The sequence below is a fragment of the Apodemus sylvaticus genome, chromosome 20, assembly GCF_947179515.1.
Source record: "Apodemus sylvaticus chromosome 20, mApoSyl1.1, whole genome shotgun sequence".
Taxonomy (NCBI): Eukaryota; Metazoa; Chordata; class Mammalia; order Rodentia; family Muridae; genus Apodemus; species Apodemus sylvaticus.
Window position 1 is genome coordinate 62,084,774 of NC_067491.1, and position 8,723 is coordinate 62,093,496.

The window sequence follows — 8,723 nt, forward strand, 5'->3', positions numbered from 1 at the left end:
CCTCCTTTCTCCTTCCTTTCTTCGTTTCTCTTTCCTTCTTCAGTTTGTTTTATTGTTCCTGGGAGACTGGATTTCTTTGTATGGCCTTGGCCAACCTGTAACTTTCTGTGTAGACCAGGGTAGCTTCAAACTCAAAGATTTGCCTGCCTCCGGAGTGCTGGGATGAAATGTGGGAAGAAACCTGAGCAGCGTCCCTCCCTGGCCAACATCCATATTTGTTTTCCTAACTTCTCTTTTGACTTTGTCACTGTCTGTTACTCTCTAGCTCATCCTGCCTCTTATCCTCCAGTCCCCTCAGAGTTCCCCCTCCCTTTAATTCAACCTCAAACCACCAGTATCCTGCATATAAGGAAAAAATTGTGGTATATATCTCTGTTGGACTAAGATGTTGTGTATATCAGAGTGACCTCAACATCCATTCCAGAAAAATACTGACAAATTTTCATTCTTATTCATAGGTGCTGTGTGACTTTTGCCCCCATCCCGTGTAGATACTGTATCTACTGGGGCAAGTTGCATCCCACACATTTCTGGGTAAAGCTATCTTGCTGTTCAAGTGTGGCCTTTAGCTCAGTCCTTCATGATGGACATCTTGGGTAAGCTTGTCAATGTTCTGCTCCTTTGAAATCGGGATCCCTGTTCTCCTGGCTAAAATTTTATCTTCCATCACCCTTGCTCTCTTTCTGCTCTGAGCCTTCTTCCTTCTTTCCATCCTCTGTGTTTGTCTTTGCTTTGTTCTGGTTTCCCTGTGTCCTTAGGCAGAGCCAGACTCGTCTATGGAAGTGTCTGTGTCTCTTAATCTCAGAATCTCTAGTAGTAACCTATCTTAGAAGGAATTCTGATCTGTTTTCCCTGCCATCTTTGCTTGCTGTAGCTCCTGGTGACCAAGAGAATGGAAGTGCGATGTCGGGGGACCTCGAGGCCAGTTGTCATGAAGGGAACCCCCTGGCACAGCATTACTATATCCTGGGCACCCTAGATAAAGGGTCTTTTGCAGAAGTCAAAGTGGCTCTCCACCTTATGACCCAGACCATGGTAGCCATCAAGATATTGAAAAGGGGCACAAATATAGACTTCCTGGTCATCTCTGAGATAGATCTTGTGAAATCCCTGAACCATAGTCACATAATACAGTTGTTCCAGATATTCGAGACAAGGCACAAAACGTACCAGGTGATGGAATATGCAGCCCGGGGATCCCTGCTGAAACACATCAACAAGTGTGGGCATCTGGACGAGGAAGAGGCACGTAGGATATTTACAGAACTCTCTTTGGCCGTCAACTATATCCACAGTCAGAATATTGTCCACCGAGACATCAAGGCCAAGAACATCCTATTGGATTGGGAGGGGCATGTGAAACTTACTGACTTTGGCTTAGGCAAAAGACTGGCCTCTGGGGAAAAGTTCAAAGGATTTTGTGGCACACCACAATATTGTGCTCCTGAAGTGTTTGATCACAAACAATATGATGGCCTCCCAACTGACATCTGGAGTCTCGGTGTAGTATTATACTATTTAGTTATTGGCCACCTTCCCTTCCGAGAGACAGTGCACTCCAAGATAAAGCATCTGATCCTAGCCCGGAGCTGTTGGATCCCGTATCACCTGTCTCCAGAGCTTCGAGACCTATTAAAGAGATTAATGACTATAGACCCCATAATGAGGCCATCCATTAAAGAAATATTGGTACACCCGTGGCTGTGCCATGATCAAGACCCATTGAGATCTTCAGAGGAAATCCCTAGAGAACCAGAATCCAACCTCGATTTTGACATGTTTCTTATGGGGTACAACATTAAAGAGTTCAGGGAGGCTTTGAGGGAACGGAAGTACAATCATGATATGGCGACTTATTTGATTATAAAAAAGAAGTATACCAGGCAGCCCCAATTTTATCACGATGGAGGGCAGGGCAGTACTCTGGACCCTACAAAAGCCCCCAACCCTCCCTGGCCCGTAAGGAAGGGAACCAGTGCCCGTACTCTTTCCACCTTCACTTTGCCCACTCTCTCTGAGCTGCCCGGATGTGGAAGGAAAGGCTGTAGGAGGAGGCATAGTGTACCTCCCAGCCTTTCTTCCCTTGAGAGTAGCTTTCTGGAGAACACCTCCCCACTCCAGGGGCTTATGCCTCATGTTGGAAAGAGTACATGCAGAGAGAAGGAGAGAAGCATCAATTCCACAAAATCATCATCAAGAAAAAGAAAGGCAACAACAACAACGCTAACCTCATCATCAGGAGCCCCATGGTCACTTTTCATATCCACACAATCCTCAACCTTTGAAAACACGCAAGATATGGCCCAAGAGAGCTCCAGTGCTACAGACACAAGTAGCAGCATGTCCTCCTGGGAGTCCAGAAGCAGCAGCCCTTCCCCCAGTGAGGAGAACCAGGAAGAGAATATAGGCATCGAATCCTTACAAGACACTAGCTCATCCTCAAGGGAAACAGTCCATCAGGAGCAGCTCCGAAGGAGGTCCCAGGGTATGCCCAGAGTCCCACTGAGAAATCGGGCCTGGAGGAGCCTGAAGAAGAGGATTTCCAAAGCCTTAAGGAACTTGTGTTGCTGCCTCCCAGTGAAAAATAAGAAGGTCATGGCAGCCAATGAAGAGTGCTTCAGAGACACAGGCTGAAACAAGTAGGTGGGGTGTGATTGGAAAGGATGCACTCTCTAGTTTCTCCTTCCCTTAACATATTCCAGCATGCACACTAAGGGTGTTGGTGACATTGGGTCTATCATGCCAGAGAGAAATGTCCCATCCTGTTCTTCCTCCTCCTAAGACTACACCTTTCCTCAAAACTTGAGCAACATGTAGACAGCAGAGGATAGTGGCCTAATGCTAGGCAAGGATGCTGGAAATGTGTGAAGGGATCAATGGAGCACTTGGGCGGAATCAGCCTGAGGTCCCATGCCATCACAGGGCCAGCACAGCCAAGCATAAGTCCTGCAGATTTCTAAGATTTCTTCTGTCTGTTTCAAGGGCTATCAGAGGCCCTGTGGTCCCTGGAGGATGATACCAGAGAGTAGAGAGGAGTCTGCTGAGGATGCAGACAGGAGCAGGGAGGACAGAGCCAGACAGGAATTTCAGGTGGCTGTATGGCAGAGAGAAGATCTTTCTATAGTGCAGGCTTAAATTAGAGGCAAAATGTTATTTTCCCCTGAAGTCTGAAGGAAGATTCTGAGAAGTTCTGAATGATTTTCCTCCCGTCCCCTGTAGGGAGTTCCACACTGGGCAGCAGTCCCAGGATAGCTGTGGCCCAGTGAGTTAATCTTCACAGCACTCAGAAGCCCCTGGAAGAAACATCCATGGAGTGCTAGTGGTTACCAAGGATACTGAGAAGAAACACCAGACTTCAGAGAACCTTCATGCACAGTGAGAATGTCAGCTCAGCAGCCTGTCTCCAGGTGTACTTGTGAGCTGAGGAGAGAGTGGTCCTGGAGGCAGAGGAAGGAACCCAGAAGACCTGACCTGTTGCATGTATCCAACAGATATGTCTGATATTATAAGATGTGGTAACAGAACTGCGAAGTCATGAGTATCCAATGGAATCCAGAAGTGAATACAGAGTGGGTGGAGATGGTTCAGACCCACAGCTCTGATGCAGAGCAGAGCATCCTGATTACTGCATAGTCACACTGAGAGAGACCCTGAAGCCCTCACAAAACTACCAGCTCTAGTCTCTGATTGTGTATGTTGCACTCAAATTTGAGCCATTTGATGAGTATTCTTTACATCTGGTTGGAAACACAACACACCCACACAATACACACACACAGAGAAACACAAAGAGGCACAGTCAGTACTAATGCTGTTTCCTTGAAGTGGAGAGAGCCCACGTTACAAACAAGGTAATTTCATAGTTTGAGTGACTCTGCCTTCTATAACCTTTCCCCAAATCAATTTTCTCTTGTCTCCACTCCCTTCGGACAAAGTAACTCCCTATTCTCATCCTTTCTGGGAGTCATGGGAAGTGAGCATGGGCAGTGTTCCCCACTTTGGCCCAGTGTACACAGCCATGTGCAAGGTGAGGCTTACCTATGCACCATCTTTTGAGGAGATCCAAGGTGAGATCTGAAGTGCTTGACATTTGACTCCAGAGAAGGTGCTGGTAAAAAGCATTGCAGTGGGGTGGGGGTGGGGGTAGGGGGGCAATGTTGATGGTAAAACAGATGAGTCCCCCTGACAGGACATTGTAAGTTTTCCTTTGGGTGGCCCATGGTGACTTGCCCCATTCCCACCAAGTATAAAGACAAAGAGAACTTCAAATGTGTTAAAGAGGAACTCAACCCCTCTGTCCCCTGACACCAGTCTGTATTACAAACTATTTGGTGTATATTGATCAGTTTCCCTTAGAGCTGTCTCCTGGCATGATCATGTCCTTGCTACTTCTGCCATACTGCTGCTGCTACTGCTACTGCTGCTGCTCCTGCTCCTGCTGCTCCTGCTGCTCCTGCTACTCCTGTTTCTGCTGTGTGTGCTGCTGCTTCATTCTCATGTCCATTGCAGGCAGGGAAAGGCCAGATGCTTCTGGACCCAATCAGTGAGCATTCCAAAGCCTGATGCTCTGGAAACTGCAGAAAACACCAGTGACATCACTCAACACAGAACAAGGTTTGCAGCCAGCCTCACCTGTAGGGACCTGGGAATTGTCGCCTTTTTCATCACAGACAACCTGGGGGGAAGAGGGATACATGGCATTTTCCTGGCTCAGGCCATTGGGAGTGGGTAGTTATTTACAAGGGATGCACAATTGGACTTTTTGTAATTCTTAGCAAATCCTTTTTTATTCAGGTCTTCTTGATAGAAGAGGCACCTGTTCATTGATACAGAGGTAGGGCAAAGCCTGTCCCACAAATGGGTGGGCTAAGAACAAGAAAAGAAAGATGTGTTCTGATTCCAGGAACATCTGGCACCTTAGCCTTACCACGATTGTAAGGGAACACTATCTGAGACATCTTGAAGAATTTCCTCACTGGGAACAGTTCCTTTCTGTTCTGGCAAGAGCCAAGTGACCGGGGCAAGGCACTTCTCAAATTCCGTCCTTCCATCACCTCCATTCTTGTGTGCATGGGGGCAAAGAGAGATAACTGGGTGCTCTTTGGGTTGGCACTACCCACAGTAGTAACATCAACACATGTGTGCAGAACTGATCAATTTTCAAAGGACCCAGAGTGTGGAATCTGTATGGTTGTTGATTTTAGGTATTGTGTGTCTGGGTGAAGACCCAGGATTCAGACAGAGAGCTTGGTACTATGCTGTGCCAGCAACAGAAGTGTTACCAAGAAGAGCCGCCCCCCCCCACACACACACAAGGCAACCTTGAATAAACCTCTGTATCTGCAAAAGAATGATGATTATTTTCTTTTCAAAAGAAAGTTCAGCTGCCCAATGCCACCAGTCACCATTCTACTGGGCTTGGTGAACAGAACCTGGGTAATTGATGATAATCTACCACATTCATGGCTTGAAGTACATCTCTGAATTCTTCCTGCTACACACTGGCTCATTCCCATTCTTAGGCCAACATCATTTTAGCATCAGGTGTTTGGTCCCTCTATCCAATATTTTACTCCTTTTGTAGCTTCCTTTTCTTAGAATATTACACTCTCATTTTACCTATCTTGATATAAATGTCAGGATTTCTTGGCCCTTTCTTTCTCTGAAGCAGGTTGCTAATGTGAAGCGCAGGCTAATCAACTCACATTTTTTTTCTAGGTCCTTTGTGTTGTGGTGACAGGTTTGTATCTCTTGCATTTTTAGGCATTCTTTTTCCTTGACTTGTGTCTTGAGCAAGCATTTCATGGGTTCAAGCCCTTATCATAACCCCTGGTATTGAGACCTTCACAAACATTTACTCTGACTAGAATTTTTCTGTACTTGTTTTTACATTGCCTGTTGACTTCATTCCCTTAAAGAGTTGATGGCTTGAAGATGTTCTCAGAAGCCATCGTTGATGTGGAGGAACTTTCTGGCAGTGTCTGTCGCACAGCCAGTATATGTTTCTTCCTCTGGAACAATAGGCGGGGGCCCTGACAAGAACATCCTCCAGAGTGATCTCAAGAAGCAAGGCACTTTTATTCAGAGGCCCCTCTATGTACTTCAGTTAAGGGTGTGCAACCTGGGCATGGTAGGATGGAAAGTTCATTCATGACATGACTGTTAAAAGGTTCTTCAGTGGATATAGTATGTTCATCTAGGGAGTATGTCCATGGGATGGACTAGTAATTGTATGCCCTAGCCATAGGTCTAGGCAGAAAATTCAAAAGCTGCTGGCAGAGGATTGTGGGCCCCTGTCGTAGGGGAATATGTGGTACAACAATAAGCTGAAACTTTATTTGAACAAATAGTCCCCAATAGGGTCATGGGAGGGGCTGCTGATAGAAGTGGGTGTCCTGTTCCCAAAATAAGCTCTAGAGAACCTCTGTTCCTGCTACACATGACAATGGACCAGTGGTATTGAACCTTCCCTAAAGGGAAGAAGTTTGAGCTCCCGGAATACTACTAATGTCATGTGATATCATTGATTCATTGGTGACAATCTTGATAGAAGCCTGACACCTGTTCATTATATACTTGGCACCTAGGATACTAGACCCGTATTGGGGTCGATCAGTGTGTGCATCTGCTAGGTACAAATGCTTAAAATAGTAAAAAGTATGATAGTGCCCCATAGATACTGATCTGCTTTGTACACAGCCTTAGACCCAACTCCATAGAATTGGGTCTTCTATGAGGTCACTTAGGGGATAGGCTGTGGATATTTTATCCGACATGGAAGTACAATATGGTGGTCCCTGGCTATTGCTCCTTCCTGGAACATGCCCTTTCTTTGCCTCCCCTAGTTGTTGTCCTGTTACGTTGTTACTCTGCAGTCCCATCCCTGGTCACTGCTTTTGCCTTGAGGAACAGTATGTGACTGCTTGCGCACTAGCCCTGCCTTGTAATAAAAATGGGCTGGGTCCTCTGGACACTGGATCCTTAAGAGGTCATTGCATGTCCTCCTGGTTACTAATATTACAAAGCAGTCACTATTTGATGCTAGAGGCTACTTGACCAGTCTTTGTGCAATAAATATATGGCCTCTACACCATGAGATTTGACTGACCAAAGGAACTTGAGTTGCCCTTAGGTCCAGTACGCATTCAGTGTTTAAGATACCAAGCATCTGAGTGTGTGCAGCATTTACTTGCATCCTAGGTTTTGGGTCTGTCCTAGAGTGGCCTTTCGTGGCCTAAATACTAGGTTTGCCCTAGTACAAGCGTACAGTAAATCTGGGTCTTGAGACCGTCTCAAGACCAGCATGATGATGGGGCACTCAGATCTGGGCCTTGCTTCCACTTAGCAGAGAACTGGGCTCACTTGTGGAGCTGTATGCAAGATGACCTCTTAGGTACTGGAGACATGTTGTGTGTGTGTGTATGTGTGTGTGTGTGTGTGTGTGTGTGTGTGTGTACTTTCCTTTGGTTTTTTTTCCTGTGCAACTTTTTATTTGCTGTGTTTTCTTTGGTGTTAACCTGCTCAGAATGGATTTTTCCTTCTAGTATCTTCTTTGGGCTGGATTTGTAGATGTTATTTAGTGTCTTTTCCCACAGAATATCTTATTTTCTCCATCTCTGTTGATTGAGAGGTTTGCTGGATATCATAGTCTGGAATGACATATCTGGTGTCTTAAAGTCTGTAAGTCAGCTTTCTAGGTCTTTCTGGGTTTTAGAGTATCTGTTGAGAATTCTGGTGAAATTTAAACACATTTGCCTTCAAATGTTACTTTCCCTCTTTCCCTTTCTGCTTTAAATATTTTTCCTATATATAGTTTTTTAATAATATATACATAAATACATATACATATATATTTGATTATCTTTTGGTGGAAGATCTTTTCTGGCTCAATCTATGTGGTATTTTGTAAGCTACATGTACATTTAAGGATATCTCTTTAGTTTGGGGAAATTTTCCTCTATAATTTTATTGAAAATAAAATTATTTATCAGGAAATAAAGTTATTTCCTGATCCTTTGACCTGGGAATATTTTTTCTATTGCTATTATTCTGAGGTTTGGTCTTTTCTTTCTTTTTAATTTTTTTAAAAAATTTTACATTCCATATTTTATTCCCACCCATCTGCCCTCCTGACTATTACACATCCCACCTCCTCCCTACCCCCTCTCTCCACAGGATTTTCCAAACTCCCACCCCACCCCACCTGACCTCTAAACTTCCTTGGGCCTCCAGTCTCTTGAGGGTTAAGTGCATCATCTCTGAATGAACACAGATCCAGCAGTCCTCTGCTGTACATATGTTGGGAGCCTCATATCAACTGATGTATGCTGCCTGTTTGTTGGTCCAGTGTTTGAGAGAGTTCAGGGGTCCACGTTAATTGAGACTGCTGATCCTCCTACAGAGTTGCCCTCCTCCTCAGCCCTAATTCTACCACAGGAGTATTGTTTTCCTTGAATTTTGTTTCTGTTCTGATCTTCTGTCCTGGGTTGCCTGCAGTTCTGGTGATCAGTCAGACTTCAGGTCCAGTGCGGTCTCTTTTCTAAGACTTTTTGGCCTGGACAACCTCTTGGATTTGGATTTGGGGAAATACCATCACCTCTTGATCTCTAGAACTGGCATGACCTCTGGGAATGTAAAGATCTAGCAACATTGTAGTGTCTAATATGGTTGCCCAGGAGATGGGGTGTAGTTTATGGCTTTTGGGTACACTTTAAGGGGAGCTC

General features: G+C 45.2%; 1 pseudogene; it reads left to right on the plus strand.

Moving 5' to 3' along the window:
- The first annotated feature begins 903 nt into the window (after positions 1-903).
- Positions 904-1,712, plus strand: LOC127670666 (sperm motility kinase X-like; annotated as a pseudogene).
- Positions 1,713-8,723: the final 7,011 nt, after the last annotated feature.